The sequence below is a fragment of the Oncorhynchus mykiss genome, unplaced genomic scaffold (genome assembly GCF_013265735.2).
Source record: "Oncorhynchus mykiss isolate Arlee unplaced genomic scaffold, USDA_OmykA_1.1 un_scaffold_260, whole genome shotgun sequence".
Lineage (NCBI taxonomy): Eukaryota > Metazoa > Chordata > Actinopteri > Salmoniformes > Salmonidae > Oncorhynchus > Oncorhynchus mykiss.
The window spans coordinates 237,601-256,327 of record NW_023493716.1 but is presented as its reverse complement, the minus strand read 5'-3'; the positions used below and the strand labels follow the sequence as shown (position 1 = coordinate 256,327).

The 18,727-nt window shown below is 42.5% G+C and overlaps 1 long non-coding RNA gene across 1 annotated transcript in view; it reads right to left on the bottom strand.

Moving 5' to 3' along the window:
* Nucleotides 1-977: 977 nt before the first annotated feature.
* The window catches only part of LOC118948743, a 142,641-nt gene continuing 124,891 nt past the window's right edge, over nucleotides 978-18,727 (bottom strand). Inside the window, exon 3 of the long non-coding RNA XR_005042212.1 lies at nucleotides 978-1,155. This is a non-coding gene — a long non-coding RNA (uncharacterized LOC118948743). The remainder of the gene's footprint in view (nucleotides 1,156-18,727) is intronic.

Genomic DNA, 18,727 nt, shown 5'->3' with positions numbered 1-18,727 from the left:
GACAGACTCCTGGAGGTCTCCACAACAGAGTACAGTTCCTGACAGGCTCCTGGAGGTCTCCACTACAGAGTACAGTTCCTGACAGACTCCTGGAGGTCTCCACTACAGAGTACAGTTCCTGACAGGCTCCTGAAGGTCTCCACTACAGAGTACAGTTCCTGACAGACTCCTGGAGGTCTCCACTACAGAGTACAGTTCCTGACAGACTCCTGGAGGTCTCCACTACAGAGTACAGTTCCTGACAGATGATTATTTTATGAATAGTTATTGAATCTATTCATATCTATTTATATATAGTTATATAATCTATTTATATAGTCATATAATCTACTTATATATAGTCATATAATCTATTTATGTATAGTCATATAATCTACATATATATAGTAATATAATCTATTTATATATATAGTAATATAATCTATTTATATAGTAATATAATCTATTTATGTATAGTCATATAATCTACATATATATAGTAATATAATTTATTTATATATAGTAATATAATCTATTTATATAGTCATATAATCTACATATATATAGTAATATAATCTATTTATATATAGTAATATAATCTATTTATGTATAGTCATATAATCTACTTATATAGTCATATAATACAGACCTACTGAACAGACCTACTGAACAGACCTACTGAACAGACCTACTGAACAGACCTACAGAACAGACCTACTGAACCGACCTACTGAACAGACCTACTGAACAGACCTACTGAACTGACCTACTGAACAGACCTACTGAACAGACCTACTGAACAGACCTACAGAACAGACCTACAGAACAGACCTACTGAACAGACCTACTGAACTGACCTACTGAACCGACCTACTGAACAGACCTACTGAACTGACCTACTGAACAGACCTACTGAACAGACCTACTGAACAGACCTACTGAACAGACCTACAGAACAGACCTACTGAACAGACCTATAGAACAGACCTATAGAACAGACCTACTGAACAGACCTTTAGAACCGATGTAGGAAAAGGGTACCTTTCGGACAGACAAGCTAGACACACACACACAAACACACACAAAACACACACTCACACACACAAGTACGTACACACAGCGAGTGGAACTGACCCTCAGTTGCGTCCTCTCACAGCTCATGGGTTGGCCTGGAATCTGAAAGAAAAGAACAAACAACTTTCATGGGGGGCGATCTCGGACTGGAACATTCCTTTCATGGGGGGGGGGGGGGATCTGGGACTGGAACATTCCTTTCATGGGGGGGGGGGGGGGGATCTCGGACTGGAACATTCCTTTCATGGGGGGGGGGGGGGGGGGGGGGGGATCTCGGACTGGAACATTCCTTTCATGGGGGGGGGGATCTGGGACTGGAACATTCCTTTCATGGGGGGGGGGGATCTCGGACTGGAACATTCCTTTCATGGGGGGGGGGGATCTCGGACTGGAACATTCCTTTCATGGGGGGGGGGATCTCGGACTGGAACATTCCTTTCATGGGGGGGGGGATCTCGGACTGGAACATTCCTTTCATGGGGGGGGGGATCTCGGACTGGAACATTCCTTTCATGGGGGGGGGGGGGGGGATCTCGGACTGGAACATTCCTTTCATGGGGGGGGGGGGGATCTCGGACTGGAACATTCCTTTCATGGGGGGGGATCTCGGACTGGAACATTCCTTTCATGGGGGGGGGGGGATCTCGGACTGGAACATTCCTTTCATGGGGGGGGGGGGGGGATCTCGGACTGGAACATTCCTTTCATGGGGGGAGGGGATCTCGGACTGGAACATTCCTTTCATGGGGGGGGGGATCTCGGACTGGAACATTCCTTTCATGGGGGGGGGGGGGATCTCGGACTGGAACATTCCTTTCATGGGGGGGGGATCTCGGACTGGAACATTCCTTTCATGGGGGGGGGGGGATCTCGGACTGGAACATTCCTTTCATGGGGGGGGGGGATCTCGGACTGGAACATTCCTTTCATGGGGGGGGGGGGATCTCGGACTGGAACATTCCTTTCATGGGGGGGGGATCTCGGACTGGAACATTCCTTTCATGGGGGGGGGGGATCTCGGACTGGAACATTCCTTTCATGGGGGGGGGGGGATCTCGGACTGGAACATTACTTTAATCTGTGTCTTAGATTATTAATATATAACTATTGATTGTTGCAGAATATAACTTATAAATGACCCAATCACAACCAACAATATGAATCCATCCAAAATAAAACCAAAATGAATTCACACCCAGACCCCCAGATCATTTGAACCGTTTCCCTTCGGATCACAGACCACATAGAATAGATTATATTGTAGATGAATAATAACTACAGCCCAGAGATACTGAGGAGCACAGTGATGATCTCAACTACATTACTGTAATGTAAAGGAACATTCTCAACTACATTACTGTAATGTAAAGGAACATTCTCAACTACATTACTGTAATGTAAAGGAACATTCTGAACCACATTACTGTAATGTAAAGGAACATTCTCAACTAGATTACTGTAATGTAAAGGAGCATTCTCAACTACATGACTGTAATGTAAAGGAGCATTCTCAACTACATTACTGTAATTTAAAGGAGGATTCTCAACCACATTACTGTAATGTAAAGGAACATTCTCAACTACATTACTGTAATGTAAAGGAGCATTCTCAACTACATTACTGTAATGTAAAGGGGCATTCTCAACTACATTACTGTAATGTAAAGGAACATTCTCAACTACATTACTGTAATGTAAAGGAGCATTCTCAACTTCATTACTGTAATGTAGAGGAGCATCATGGGAGCATTAGTAAAACCATTGGTAATTACAGCATGTCACAGTTTTGACCAGAGACACACAGTTCAGACAAGAAGGATGCATTGATGCTTAAAAACACCTATCCCAACACATACCCAGCCGACACACACACACACACACACACACACAGGATGTATTGATATCCTCTCAGTAATACGGTGGTGGTGGTCGTATGTTATGGTGTGAAGCGTCTCAATTCTCACAACAATCTCTCTACAGTTTAAAGTCACTGAGAGACAGATCCTCACTACACTCACAACAATCTCTCTACAGTTTAATGTCACAGAGACAGATCCTCACTACACTCACAACAATCTCTCTACAGTTTAAAGTCACTGAGAGACAGATCCTCACTACACTCACAACACTCTCTCTACAGTTTAATGTCACTGAGAGACAGATCCTCACTACACTCACAACAATCTCTCTACAGTTTAAAGTCACTGAGAGACAGATCCTCACTACACTCACAACAATCTCTCCACAGTTTAAAGTCACTGAGAGACAGATCCTCACTACACTCACAACACTCTCTCTACAGTTTAATGTCACAGAGACAGATCCTCACTACACTCACAACAATCTCTCTACAGTTTAATGTCACTGAGAGACAGATCCTCACTACACTCACAACAATCTCTCTACAGTTTAATGTCACTGAGAGACAGATCCTCAATGCCATTGGGCTCACTACACTCACAACACTCTCTCTACAGTTTAAAGTCACTGAGAGACAGATCCTCACTACACTCACAACAATCTCTCTACAGTTTAATGTCACTGAGAGACAGATCCTCACTACACTCACAACAATCTCTCTACAGTTTAATGTCACTGAGAGACAGATCCTCACTACACTCACAACAATCTCTCTACAGTTTAAAGTCACTGAGAGACAGATCCTCACTACACTCACAACAATCTCTCTACAGTTTAAAGTCACTGAGAGACAGATCCTCACTACACTCACAACACTCTCTCTACAGTTTAATGTCACAGAGACAGATCCTCACTACACTCACAGCAATCTCTCTACAGTTTAATGTCACTGAGAGACAGATCCTCACTACACTCACAACAATCTCTCTACAGTTTAATGTCACTGAGAGACAGATCCTCAATGCCATTGGGCTCACTACACTCACAACACTCTCTCTACAGTTTAATGTCACTGAGAGACAGATCCTCACTACACTCACAACAATATCTCTACAGTTTAATGTCACTGAGAGACAGATCCTCACTACACTCACAACAATCTCTCTACAGTTTAATGTCACTGAGAGACAGATCCTCACTACACTCACAGCAATCTCTCTACAGTTTAATGTCACTGAGAGACAGATCCTCACTACACTCACAACAATCTCTCTACAGTTTAATGTCACTGAGAGACAGATCCTCACTACACTCACAACAATCTCTCTACAGTTTAACGTCACTGAGATACAGATCCTCAATGCCATTGGGCTCATTACACTCACAACAATCTCTCTACAGTTTAATGTCACTGAGAGACAGATCCTCACTACACTCACAACAATCTCTCTACAGGTTAATGTCACTGAGAGACAGATCCTCAACGCCATTGGGCTCACTACACTCACAACACTCTCTCTACAGTTTAATGTCACTGAGAGACAGATCCTCACTACACTCACAACACTCTCTCTACAGTTTAATGTCATTGAGAGACAGATCCTCACTACACTCACAGCAATCTCTCTACAGTTTAAAGTCACTGAGAGACAGATCCTCACTACACTCACAACAATCTCTCTACAGTTTAAAGTCACTGAGAGACAGATCCTCACTACACTCACAACACTCTCTCTACAGTTTAAAGTCACTGAGAGACAGATCCTCACAACACTCTCTCTACAGTTTAATGTCATTGAGAGACAGATCCTCACTACACTCACAGCAATCTCTCTACAGTTTAAAGTCACTGAGAGACAGATCCTCACTACACTCACAACAATCTCTCTACAGTTTAAAGTCACTGAGAGACAGATCCTCACTACACTCACAACACTCTCTCTACAGTTTAAAGTCACTGAGAGACAGATCCTCACAACACTCTCTCTACAGTTTAAAGTCACTGAGAGACAGATCCTCACTACACTCACAACAATCTCTCTACAGTTTAATGTCACTGAGAGACAGATCCTCAATGCCATTGGGCTCACTACACTCACAACACTCTCTCTACAGTTTAATGTCACTGAGAGACAGATCCTCAATACACTCACAACAATCTCTCTACAGTTTAAAGTCACTGAGAGACAGATCCTCACTACACTCACAACACTCTCTCTGCAGTTTAATGTCACTGAGATACAGATCCTCACTACACTCACAACACTCTCTCTACAGTTTAAAGTCACTGAGAGACAGATCCTCACTACACTCTCTCTACAATTTAATGTCACTGAGAGACAGATCCTCAATGCCATTGGGCTCACTACACTCACAACACTCTCTCTACAGTTTCATGTCACTGAGAGACAGATCCTTACTACACTCACAACAATCTCTCTACAGTTTAAAGTCACTGAGAGACAGATCCTCACTACACTCTCTCTACAGTTTGATGTCACTGAGAGACAGATCCTTACTACACTCACAGCAATCTCTCTACAGTTTGTCACTGAGAGACAGATCCTCACTACACTCACAACAATCTCTCTACAGTTTAATGTCACTGAGAGACAGATCCTCAATGCCATTGGGCTCACTACACTCACAACACTCTCTCTACAGTTTAATGTCACTGAGAGACAGATCCTCACTACACTCACAACAATCTCTCTACAGTTTAATGTCACTGAGAGACAGATCCTCACTACACTCACAACAATCTCTCTACAGTTTAATGTCACTGAGAGACAGATCCTCACTACACTCACAACACTCTCTCTACAGTTTAATGTCACAGAGACAGATCCTCACTACACTCACAACAATCTCTCTACAGTTTAATGTCACTTAGAGACAGATCCTCAACACCATTGGGCTCACTACACTCACAACACTCTCTCTACAGTTTAATGTCACTGAGAGACAGATCCTCACTACACTCTCTCTACAGTTTAAAGTCACTGAGAGACAGATCCTCACTACACTCACAACAATCTCTCTACAGTTTAAAGTCACTGAGAGACAGATCCTCACTACACTCACAACACTCTCTCTACAGTTTAATGTCATTGAGAGACAGATCCTCACTACACTCACAGCAATCTCTCTACAGTTTAAAGTCACTGAGAGACAGATCCTCACTACACTCACAACACTCTCTCTACAGTTTAATGTCACTGAGAGACAGATCCTCACTACACTCACAACAATCTCTCCACAGTTTAATGTCACTGAGAGACAGATCCTCAATGCCATTGGGCTCACTACACTCACAACACTCTCTCTACAGTTTAATTTCACTGAGAGACAGATCCTCAATACACTCACAACAATCTCTCTACAGTTTAAAGTCACTGAGAGACAGATCCTCACTACACTCACAACACTCTCTCTACAGTTTAATGTCATTGAGAGACAGATCCTCACTACACTCACAGCAATCTCTCTACAGTTTAAAGTCACTGAGAGACAGATCCTCACTACACTCACAACACTCTCTCTACAGTTTAATGTCACTGAGAGACAGATCCTCACTACACTCACAACAATCTCTCCACAGTTTAATGTCACTGAGAGACAGATCCTCAATGCCATTGGGCTCACTACACTCACAACACTCTCTCTACAGTTTAATGTCACTGAGAGACAGATCCTCACTACACTCACAACAATCTCTCCACAGTTTAAAGTCACTGAGAGACAGATCCTCACTACACTCACAACAATCTCTCTACAGTTTAATGTCACTGAGAGACAGATCCTCAATGCCATTGGGCTCACTACACTCACAACACTCTCTCTACAGTTTAATGTCACTGAGAGACAGATCCTCAATACACTCACAACAATCTCTCTACAGTTTAAAGTCACTGAGAGACAGATCCTCACTACACTCACAACACTCTCTCTGCAGTTTAATGTCACTGAGATACAGATCCTCACTACACTCACAACACTCTCTCTACAGTTTAAAGTCACTGAGAGACAGATCCTCACTACACTCTCTCTACAATTTAATGTCACTGAGAGACAGATCCTCAATGCCATTGGGCTCACTACACTCACAACACTCTCTCTACAGTTTCATGTCACTGAGAGACAGATCCTTACTACACTCACAACAATCTCTCTACAGTTTAAAGTCACTGAGAGACAGATCCTCACTACACTCTCTCTACAGTTTGATGTCACTGAGAGACAGATCCTTACTACACTCACAGCAATCTCTCTACAGTTTGTCACTGAGAGACAGATCCTCACTACACTCACAACAATCTCTCTACAGTTTAATGTCACTGAGAGACAGATCCTCAATGCCATTGGGCTCACTACACTCACAACACTCTCTCTACAGTTTAATGTCACTGAGAGACAGATCCTCACTACACTCACAACAATCTCTCTACAGTTTAATGTCACTGAGAGACAGATCCTCACTACACTCACAACAATCTCTCTACAGTTTAATGTCACTGAGAGACAGATCCTCACTACACTCACAACACTCTCTCTACAGTTTAATGTCACAGAGACAGATCCTCACTACACTCACAACAATCTCTCTACAGTTTAATGTCACTTAGAGACAGATCCTCAACACCATTGGGCTCACTACACTCACAACACTCTCTCTACAGTTTAATGTCACTGAGAGACAGATCCTCACTACACTCTCTCTACAGTTTAAAGTCACTGAGAGACAGATCCTCACTACACTCACAACAATCTCTCTACAGTTTAAAGTCACTGAGAGACAGATCCTCACTACACTCACAACACTCTCTCTACAGTTTAATGTCATTGAGAGACAGATCCTCACTACACTCACAGCAATCTCTCTACAGTTTAAAGTCACTGAGAGACAGATCCTCACTACACTCACAACACTCTCTCTACAGTTTAATGTCACTGAGAGACAGATCCTCACTACACTCACAACAATCTCTCCACAGTTTAATGTCACTGAGAGACAGATCCTCAATGCCATTGGGCTCACTACACTCACAACACTCTCTCTACAGTTTAATTTCACTGAGAGACAGATCCTCAATACACTCACAACAATCTCTCTACAGTTTAAAGTCACTGAGAGACAGATCCTCACTACACTCACAACACTCTCTCTACAGTTTAATGTCATTGAGAGACAGATCCTCACTACACTCACAGCAATCTCTCTACAGTTTAAAGTCACTGAGAGACAGATCCTCACTACACTCACAACACTCTCTCTACAGTTTAATGTCACTGAGAGACAGATCCTCACTACACTCACAACAATCTCTCCACAGTTTAATGTCACTGAGAGACAGATCCTCAATGCCATTGGGCTCACTACACTCACAACTCTCTCTACAGTTTAATGTCACTGAGAGACAGATCCTCACAACACTCTCTCTACAGTTTAAAGTCACTGAGAGACAGATCCTCACTACACTCACAACAATCTCTCCACAGTTTAAAGTCACTGAGAGACAGATCCTCACTACACTCACAACAATCTCTCTACAGTTTAATGTCACTGAGAGACAGATCCTCAATGCCATTGGGCTCACTACACTCACAACACTCTCTCTACAGTTTAATGTCACTGAGAGACAGATCCTCAATACACTCACAACAATCTCTCTACAGTTTAAAGTCACTGAGAGACAGATCCTCACTACACTCACAACACTCTCTCTGCAGTTTAATGTCACTGAGATACAGATCCTCACTACACTCACAACACTCTCTCTACAGTTTAAAGTCACTGAGAGACAGATCCTCACTACACTCTCTCTACAATTTAATGTCACTGAGAGACAGATCCTCAATGCCATTGGGCTCACTACACTCACAACACTCTCTCTACAGTTTCATGTCACTGAGAGACAGATCCTTACTACACTCACAACAATCTCTCTACAGTTTAAAGTCACTGAGAGACAGATCCTCACTACACTCTCTCTACAGTTTAATGTCACTGAGAGACAGATCCTCACTACACTCACAACAATCTCTCTACAGTTTAATGTCACTGAGAGACAGATCCTCAATGCCATTGGGCTCACTACACTCACAACACTCTCTCTACAGTTTAATGTCACTGAGAGACAGATCCTCACTACACTCACAACAATCTCTCTACAGTTTAATGTCACTGAGAGACAGATCCTCACTACACTCACAACAATCTCTCTACAGTTTAATGTCACTGAGAGACAGATCCTCACTACACTCACAACACTCTCTCTACAGTTTAATGTCACAGAGACAGATCCTCACTACACTCACAACAATCTCTCTACAGTTTAATGTCACTTAGAGACAGATCCTCAACACCATTGGGCTCACTACACTCACAACACTCTCTCTACAGTTTAATGTCACTGAGAGACAGATCCTCACTACACTCACAGCAATCTCTCTACAGTTTAAAGTCACTGAGAGACAGATCCTCACAACACTCTCTCTACAGTTTAAAGTCACTGAGAGACAGATCCTCACTACACTCACAACAATCTCTCCACAGTTTAAAGTCACTGAGAGACAGATCCTCACTACACTCACAACAATCTCTCTACAGTTTAAAGTCACTGAGAGACAGATCCTCACTACACTCACAACACTCTCTCTACAGTTTAATGTCACTGAGAGACAGATCCTCACTACACTCACAGCAATCTCTCTACAGTTTGTTACTGAGACAGATCCTCACTACACTCACAACAATCTCTCTACAGTTTAATGTCACTGAGAGACAGATCCTCAACGCCATTGGGCTCACTACACTCACAACACTCTCTCTACAGGTTAATGTCACTGAGAGACAGATCCTCAACGCCATTGGTCTCACTACACTCACAACCATCTCTGCTTCCCAAATAGCACGCTATTACCTTTAAAGTGGCTTCTGACCTCGGCCCATACGCCTCTGGTAAAGAGTAGCACACTATTTATGGAATACAGGGTGCCGTTTGGGCTCAGAACACTTAACGTTTTGGCTTTGTTGTTCTTCCTCCTCTCTTCTGTTCTCATACGGACTACTTCTAGCCATTAGTGAGGGAGCGGGTCTTCTCTGTCCATTAGTGAGGGTGTGTGTCTTCTCTGTCCGTTAGTGAGGGTGTTTTCTCTATCCGTTAGTGAGGGTGTTGTCTTCTCTGTCCGTTAGTGAGGGTGTGTCTTCTCTGTACATTAGTGAGGGTGTGTGTCTTCTCTGTCCGTTAGTGAGGGTGTGTCTTCTCTGTCCGTTAATGAGGGTGTTGTCTTCTCTGTCCGTTAGTGAGGGTGTGTGTTATCTCTGTCCGTTAGCGAGGGTGTGTGTTATCTCTATCCGCTAGTGAGGGAGTGAATTATCTCTATCCGCTAGTGAGGGTGTGCGTTATCTCAATCTGCTAGTGAGGGTGTGCGTTATCTCTATCTGCTAGTGAGGGTGTGAGTTATCTCTATCTGATAGTGAGGGTGTGAGTTATCTCTATCCGTTAGTGAGGGTGTGAGTTATCTCTATCTGCTAGTGAGGGTGTGAGTTATCTCTATCTGCTAGTGAGGGTGTGAGTTATCTCTATCTTCTAGTGAGGGTGTGAGTTATCTCTATCCGCTAGTGAGGGTGTGAGTTATCTCTATCTGCTAGTGAGGGTGTGAGTTATCTCTATCCTCTAGTGAGGGTGTGAGTCTTCTCAGACTGCTAGTGAGGGTGTGAGTTATCTCTATCTGTTAGTGAGGGTGTGAGTTATCTCTATCTGCTAGTGAGGGAGTGAGTTATCTCTATCTGCTAGTGAGGGTGTGAGTTATCTCTATCTGCTAGTGAGGGTGTGAGTTATCTCTATCTTCTAGTGAGGATGTGAGTTATCTCTATCCGCTAGTGAGGGTGTGAGTTATCTCTATCTGCTAGTGAGGGTGTGAGTTCTCTATCCTCTAGTGAGGGTGTGAGTCTTCTCAGACTGCTAGTGAGGGTGTGAGTTATCTCTATCTGTTAGTGAGGGTGTGAGTGATCTCTATCTGCTAGTGAGGGTGTGAGTTATCTCTATCTGCTAGTGAGGGTGTGAGTTATCTCTATCTTCTAGTGAGGGTGTGAGTTATCTCTATCCGCTAGTGAGGGTGTGAGTTATCTCTATCTGCTAGTGAGGGTGTGAGTTATCTCTATCCTCTAGTGAGGGTGTGAGTCTTCTCAGACTGCTAGTGAGGGTGTGAGTTATCTCTATCTGTTAGTGAGGGTGTGAGTTATCTCTATCTGCTAGTGAGGGTGTGAGTTATCTCTATCTGCTAGTGAGGGTGTGAGTTATCTCTATCTGCTAGTGAGGGTGTGAGTTATCTCTATCTGCTAGTGAGGGTGTGAGATATCTCTATCCTCTAGTGAGGGTGTGAGTTATCTCTATCCTCTAGTGAGGGTGTGTGTTATCTCTATCTGTTAGTGAGGGTGTGAGTCTTCTCAGACTGTTAGTGAGGGTGTGAGTCTTCTCAGACTGTTAGTGAGGGTGTGAGTCTTCTCAGACTGTTAGTGAGGGTGTGAGTCTTCTCAGACTGTTAGTGAAGGTGTGAGTCTTCTCAGACTGTTAGTGAGGGTGTGAGTCTTCTCAGACTGTTAGTGAGGGTGTGAGTCTTCTCAGACTGTTAGTGAGGGTGTGAGTCTTCTCAGACTGTTAGTGAGGGTGTGAGTCTTCTCAGACTGTTCGTTGTTGTAGTGAGCAGTGGAATATCATTTCCATCTCCTCACCTCGTAAAAAACACATTACAGAGCAGTGAGACGATTATGAACTGCGTGACGAGGAGGAGAAAGAGGACAACAGGAAGAGATGAGAGAGATGAGAGAGGAGGGGGAAAGGAATTGGGATTGATATGATGTTGATGCTTTTCACCACCGAGCTCCTGGAGGAGACTATGTTTAGCATGACATTAAACATAAGCAATTCCTCTAACACTTAACCTGACACACACACACACACACACACACACACACACACACACACACACACACACAAACACAGATTGATACACAGGCAAATTTTATTTTTTTTTATGTCAATTTCCAAAAGCATTATCTAAAGAAAGAACCCTCTCTCCAATAACTCCAGATTAGGAAGAAACAAACCTCCCTCCCTATACACAGTCATGTTATAACTACACAACACACAGTCATGTTATAACTACACAACACACAGTCATGTTATAACTACACAACACACAGTCATGTTATAACTACACAACACACAGTTATGTTATAACTACACAACACACAGTCATGTTATAACTACACACAGTCATGTTATAACTACACACAGTCATGTTATAACTACACACAGTCATGTTATAACTACACAACACACAGTCATGTTATAACTACACAACACACAGTCATGTTATAACTACACAACACACAGCCATGTTATAACTACGCACAGTCATGTTATAACTACGCACAGTCATGTTATAACTACACACAGTCATGTTATAACTACACACAGTCATGTTATAACTACACAACACACAGTCATGTTATAACTACACACAGTCATGTTATAACTACACAACACACAGTCATGTTGTAACAACACACAGTCATGTTATAACTACACACAGTCATGTTATAACTACACAACAGTCATGTTATAACTACACAACACACAGTCATGTTATAACTACACACAGTCATGTTATAACTACACAACACACAGTCATGTTGTAACAACACACAGTCATGTTATAACTACACAACACACAGTCATGTTATAACTACACACAGTCATGTTATAACTACACAACACACAGTCATGTTGTAACAACACACAGTCATGTTATAACTACACAACAGTCATGTTATAACTACACAACACACAGTCATGTTATAACTACACACAGTCATGTTATAACTACACAACACACAGTCATGTTATAACTACACACAGTCATGTTATAACTACACACAGTCATGTTATAACTACACACAGTCATGTTATAACTACACACAGTCATGTTATAACTACACACAGTCATGTTATAACTACACAACACACAGTCATGTTATAACTACACAACAGTCATGTTATGACTACACAACACAACAGTCATGTTATAACTACACAACACACAGCCAACTGTCATCCATAAGTCTATCACTCACGTGTTGAGCGAATACAGTGTATAATCACTGTAATCTTGAAGTGATATGACACTTGGGACTCGGTGAGGTGGAAAGAGATATCCTGTGTGAGCTTGTCCGTTGTAAAGTTATTTTGCTGTGTGTTGTGGAAGCCACTGTTTGTTGGTCTTGAGTAACAGAAAGTCCAGACACAGCAGAAACAGCCTCTATAAATGCATCCACTTACATAATGAGAGAGCAGTGATAGTGTACTAAATGGCACCCTATTCACTACATAGTGCACTACTTTTTACCATGACCCATAGGGCTCTGATCATACAAATGCACAATATAGGAACAAGTTGACATTTGGTACAACTATGGAGTGCCCCAGCACAACATGACATCCTATATGGGTTAGCCCACTAGACCCAACTCATTTGATCACATGTAGGTCACGTAGCTGAGGTGTTCTACTAACTCTAATTTCATAGATAGGTGTTCTATTAACACTCCAGACATAGATAGGTGTTCTATCAACACTCCTGACATAGATAGGTCTTCTATCAACACTCCTGACATAGATAGGTGTTCTATTAACACTCCTGACATAGATAGGTGTTCTATCAACACTCCTGACATAGATAGGTCTTCTATCAACACTCCTGACATAGATAAGTGTTATAGTAACACTCCTGACATGGATAGGTGTTCGATTAACACTCCTGGCATAGTTGGTGTTCTATTAACATTCCTGACATAAATAGGTGGCCTACTAACACTCCTGACATAGATATGTGTTCTACTAACACTCCTGACATAGATAGGTGTTCTACTAACACTGCTGGCATAGTTGGTGTTCTATTAACATTCCTGACATAGATAGGTGTTCTATTAACACTCCTGACATAGATCAGTGTTCTACTAACACTGCTGGCATAGTTGGTGTTCTATTAACATTCCTGACATAGATAGGTGTTCTACTAACACTCCTGACATAGATAGGTGTTCTACTAACACTCCTGACATAGATAGGTGTTCTATTAATACTCCTTACATAGATAGGTGTTATATTAACACTCCTGACATAGATAGGTCTTCTATTAGTACTCCTGGCATAGATAGGTGTTATATTAATACTCCTAACATAGATAGGTGTTCTATTAATACTCCTAACATAGATGTGTACTATATTAACACTCCTGGCATAGATAGGTGTTCTATTAACACTCCTGACATAGACAGGTGTTCTGTTAACCCTCCTGACAGATAGGTGTTCTATTAACACTCCTCACATATATATGTGTTCTATTAACACTCCTGACATAGATAGGTGTTCTATTAACACTCCTGACATAGATAGGTGTTCTATTAACACTCCTTACATAGCTGAGATGTTCTATTAACACTCCTAATATAGATAGGTGTTCTATTAACACTCCTGACATAGATAGGTGTTCTATTAACACTCCTGACATAGATAGGTGTTCTATTAACACTCCTGACATAGATAGGTGTTCTATTAACACTCCTGACATAGATAGGTGTTCTATTAACACTCCTGACATGGATAGGTGTTCTATTAACACTCCTGACATCGATAGGTGTTCTATTAACACTCCTGACATAGACATGTGTTCTATTAACACTCCTGACATGGATAGGTGTTCTATTAACACTTCTGCATGCTTTATAATACAGGCCAGTTGATGCTACATTTAGTACATTTAGTATATCACATTGAACACACAGTCACAGCATCATTCTCTACTACAATGCTTCAAGATTCAACACACGACCAGGATCACAGAAACAACCAGCTGATACAGTTCATCTATGAAACCCATCGAGGTGAGGAAAGAGATGGGAAAGAGGGAAGAGGGGGAGAGATGGAGGGGAGGGAGGTGGGGGAGAGAAAGAGCTGACCAAGCAGGAATTCCCACAGCCTCCAGCAGTGTTGTTAGATATGCACCATCATTACAGAGAGAGAACGAGAGAGAGAGAGGAGGATGTATAGAGAGAAAATAGAGAGGGATATACTGTAGAGAAATTAATGAAGAGGGGAAGAGAGAGAGAGGAGGCAGGGGGAGAGAGAGGGATATACTGTAGTGAAATTAATGAAGAGGGTTAGAGAGAGAGAGAGGAGGCGGGGGGGAGAGAAAGAGCGAGGGAAGGGGGAGAGAGAGAGGGGAGGCAGGGGGGAGAGAAAGAGCAAGGGAAGGGGGAGAGAGAAAGGGGAGGCAGGGGGAGAGAAAGAGCAAGGGAAGGGGGAGAGAGAGAGGGGAGGCAGGGGGGGGAGAAAGAGCGAGGGAAGGGGGAAAGAGAGCGAGAGTATAGAAGGTAGCCTGTTAAAGTCTTCCATTCAACATTAGAAAACCTCAGCAGATTTGGAGCAAAGATTTTATAGAGCTACTGCAACACAATCTACGACACACACACACACACACTCACACACACACACACACACATACACACACACACACACACACACACACACACACACACACACACACACACACACGAAGACACAGATAAGGTTACCGCTCTTATCCACTGAATTGAAAAGAGAAACAATAACTTGGTGGCATTTTCACAACTTCACCCTAAATGCCACAACACCGCTGTTCCATTAACTACAGCATCAATCTACTAACTACAGCATCAATCTACTAACTACAGCATCAATCTACTAACTACAGCATCAATCTACTAACTACAGCATCAATCTACTAACTACAGCATCAATCTACTAACTACAGCATCAATCTACTAACTACAGCATCAATCTACTAACTACAGCATCAATCTACTAACTACAGCATCAATCTACTAACTACAGCATCAATCTACTAACTACAGCATCAATCTACTAACTACAGCATCAATCTACTAACTACAGCACCAATCTACTAACTACAGCATCAATCTACTAACTACAGCATCAATCTACTAACTACAGCACCAATCTACTAACTACAGCATCAATCTACTAACTACAGCATCAATCTACTAACTACAGCACCAATCTACTAACTACAGCATCAATCTACTAACTACAGCATCAATCTACTAACTACAGCATCAATCTACTAACTACAGCATCAATCTACTAACTACAGCATCAATCTACTAACTACAGCATCAATCTACTAACTACAGCATCAATCTACTAACTACAGCACCAATCTACTAACTACAGCATCAATCTACTAACTACAGCATCAATCTACTAACTACAGCATCAATCTACTAACTACAGCACCAATCTACTAACTACAGCATCAATCTACTAACTACAGCACCAATCTACTAACTACAGCATCAATCTACTAACTACAGCATCAATCTACTAACTACAGCATCAATCTACTAACTACAGCATCAATCTACTAACTACAACATAAATATAATAACTACAGCATCAATCTACTAACTACAGCATAAATATAATAACTACAGCATCAATCTACTAACTACAGCATCAATCTACTAACTACAGCATCAATCTACTAACTACAGCATCAATCTACTAACTACAACATAAATATATTAACTACAGCATCAATCTAGTAACTACAGCATAAATATAATAACTACAGCATCAATCTACTTACTACAATCTACTTACTCCCCCTCTCCCTATCCCCTCTTCCTCCCTCCCTCCCTCCCTATCCCCTCTTCCTCCCTATTCCCTCTTCCTCCCTCCCTCCCTATCACCTCTTCCTCCTTCCCTCCCTCCCTATCCCCTCCCTCCCTCCCTCCCTCTCTATCCCCTCCCTCCCTCCCTCCCTCTCTATCCCCTCTCCTCATTCCATCCTTCCCTCCCTATCCCCTCTCCTCATTCCCTCCCTCCCTCCCTCCCTCCCTCCCTCCCTCCCTCCCTCCCTCCCTATCCCCTCTCCTCATTCCCTCCCTCCCTCCCTATCCTCTCTCCTCATTCCCTCCCTATCCCCTCTCCTCATTCCCTCCCTCCCTCCCCACCAGAAGAGAAGGGAATAGACAGTATGCTTTATAGTGGCAGGTAGAGCAGAGAAATACCAATAGAGAATACGTCAGCCTGCCGATGATTGGATTACCCCTCTGTGATGTCATTACAGCTGAACATTCACTCCAATCACTGAATTCATTTTTCAATGAATTTCACCACTAATGCAAGAGGTCTGACTGGAGAAGCTCCTTATGAGGATGGCATACAGTCAATATATCCCACCCTCGCACTGTGTGTGTGTGTGTGTGTGTGTGTGTGTGTGTGTGTGTGTGTGTGTGTGTGTGTGTGTGTGTGTGTGTGTGTGTGTGTGTGTGTGTGTGTGTGTGTGTGTGTGGTTATAGCAGGGAGGGCAGAATAAATCAACTACTGTATATTTCTCCCTGCCTCTCCATTAGTGTAAGGAGGTACCAATCTGCAGTAACAGTAGAGGGAGGGAGAGAGAGAGAGAGACCAAGAGAGAGAGGGAGAGAACGAGAGAGAGAGAGAGAGAGAGAGACCGAGAGAGAGAGGGAGAGAGAGAGAGAGGCTGAGAGAGAGAGGGAGAGAACAAGAGAGAGAGATTGAGAGAGAGACCGAGAGAGAGAGAGGGAGAGAGAGAGAGACCGGGAGAGCGAGAGAGAGAGAGAGAGAGAGGGTGAAAATCTATATAGACATTCCGATAACCTATATAGACATATATAAACATTCAGATCACCTATATAAAAATTCAGATCACCTATATGTTATTGTTCCACCCTACAGACACTGATACAGTAGACCTAGTTGTTATTGTTCCACCCTACAGTACAGACACGGAAACAGTAGACCTAGTTGTTATTGTTCCACCCTACAGTACAGACACGGAAACAGTAGACCTAGTTGTTATTGTTCCACACTACATTACAGACACTGATACAGTAGACCTAGTTGTTATTGTTCCACCCTACAGTACAGACACGGAAACAGTAGACCTAGTTGTTATTGTTCCACCCTACAGTACAGACACGGAAACAGTAGACCTAGTTGTTATTGTTCCACCCTACAGACACTGATACAGTAGACCTAGTTGTTATTGTTCCACCCTACAGTACAGACACGGAAACAGTAGACCTAGTTGTTATTGTTCCACACTACATTACAGACACTGATACAGTAGACCTAGTTGTCATTGTTCCACCCTACAGTACAGACACTGATAGAGTAGACCTAGTTGTTATTGTTCCACCCTACAGTACAGACACTGGTACAGTAGACCTAGTTGTTATTGTTCCACCCTACAGTACAGACACGGAAACAGTAGACCTAGTTTTTATTGTTCCACACTACATTACAGACACTGATACAGTAGACCTAGTTGTTATTGTTCCACCCTACAGTACAGACACTGATAGAGTAGACCTAGTTGTTATTGTTCCACCCTACAGACACTGATACAGTAGACCTAGTTGTTATTGTTCCACCCTACAGTACAGACACGGAAACAGTAGACCTAGTTTTTATTGTTCCACCCTACATTACAGACACTGGTACAGTAGACCTAGTTGTTATTGTTCCATCCTACAGACACTGATACAGTAGACCTAGTTGTTATTGTTCCACACTACAGTACAGACACTGATACAGTAGACCTAGTTGTTATTGGTTCACCCTACAGACACTGATACAGTAGACCTAGTTGTTATTGTTCCACCCTACAGTACAGACACTGGTACAGTAGACCTAGTTGTTATTGTTCCACCCTACAGACA